At 36.2% G+C, this 1,632-nt stretch overlaps 1 pseudogene; it reads right to left on the bottom strand.

Moving 5' to 3' along the window:
- Positions 1-699: 699 nt before the first annotated feature.
- On the bottom strand, positions 700-1,212 carry LOC111733575 (annotated as a pseudogene).
- Between the last annotated feature and the right edge of the window lie 420 nt (positions 1,213-1,632).

Raw genomic sequence — 1,632 nt, 5'->3', positions numbered from 1 at the left:
GAATGGAATATACTCAAAACTTAAAAACATTAACTAAAAAGTTCTTAACTTAGAAATTACCAAAAAATAGAATACAGCAATGCAATATATTCTATACAGGACACATCGATCATTCATTATTTTTTATGATGGAAAATATCAGAACTTTAATATCAGCATAAAGTATTGGGAGGGTGGTATTCTGGTTATTATTCTTACCCTTGATTGAGTTCTATATAAACAGTAATTTATTATAAGAACTATTTTTGGTATAAAAGGTAATCTGTTCTAAAAGTGTTTAGGAATAACCTGACTCTTCATATACAATCAAAACATGTTCCTTAAATGGCATTAATAATTACATGCATTAAATATAATGGCATTAAAATATTAGAATAGAAATAGTAATAATTATAAAATGCCATTTGGGCATTGTTATTGGTATTAACCAAAGTATTAAAGAAGTGAAAATATTACAGAAGTAATACTTTCAGACTAGAATGCGGGAAAAAGTTTTGCAAAAATTTAAAGTACTTATTGATAATTAAGAAACAGGTGGCTCTGTGGAATAGTAATTCCATCAACTGGAGCACATTAATGGTAAGTAGAATGTTTTATCAGCAGGCAATCTACTGCATTTAAGGGGAAAAAATATTGCCACTCTCATGGAGTCCTTGACATCTTATTTCTCTGGGGGCCTTTCAGTTGTGTTGGTCTCTTTTAGATGAAAGTTGACTGTAATGCCATCTCACTCTGTTGTAAATAGCAAAGGAAGGTGGCCCACAAAAACCAATATAAACTGTTCTCCAGTGAATAGGAACAAAGCTCAATTTGTTCAGCTGTATGAAAGGCCAGTACATCAAACCAGTCTTATATGTATTCCAGAATTTCTGCTTCAGGTACAAAAATATGTCATCCCTTCCCTGGAGAGTACTCACACCAGTATAGAAAGCCAAGAGAGCCACGGGCATGCTGACAGCCTGGTCTCACAGCACCTTGGCCAGGATGGCGCATGGCATGTGGCCAGCAGCACATGCTCCAGCAGTTGAAATTGGTGTGGAAGGCCACAGCCATGCTGGCCATGAGCCAGATATGCTGCCAGTTGGCCAGGCGAACACGCAGCAACTGCTGCAGTGTGTAACCAGCCAAGAAGATCACAGCATAGAGCAGCACATTTGAGGGCCATGGATAGTGTCAGGCCGCGCGCAGCAGTGCCTGCCAACAGCCTACCATGCTCCAACATGGGTGACCATCCCCAGCTCCCAGGGCCACGCCCCACAGGGATCTGTTTTCTAAGGATTTCACTAGAGTCCATTTGAATGTCTTCATGTACTTAAAGCACTAGCGTATAAATTGTAACAGTCTTGTGTTTAAGCTGTTGTCTAAACAACATATAAACAATTTATTATAAAGTTAAAAAAAATAAACACTCAATTCCTGTGCTTAAAAGATATTTTAAGGAGGCTAAGATTTAAGTAGCATTTTATAATATATTATCATCTATAAGTAATATTTTCTCACAATTCTGAATGCTTTAGATAACTCCTTTTTCTTCAAATACATAGCTGGATACATGATGTTGAAATGTATTTTCACTTAAATGAGGAAGATGACATTGCTAATTAAAATAATAGATATGAAAGAGAAAAAATT

Source organism: Pteropus vampyrus, unplaced genomic scaffold, assembly GCF_000151845.1.
Source record: "Pteropus vampyrus isolate Shadow unplaced genomic scaffold, Pvam_2.0 Scaffold582, whole genome shotgun sequence".
NCBI classification, from domain to species: Eukaryota; Metazoa; Chordata; class Mammalia; order Chiroptera; family Pteropodidae; genus Pteropus; species Pteropus vampyrus.
This window is presented reverse-complemented; position numbering and strand designations above follow the sequence as displayed.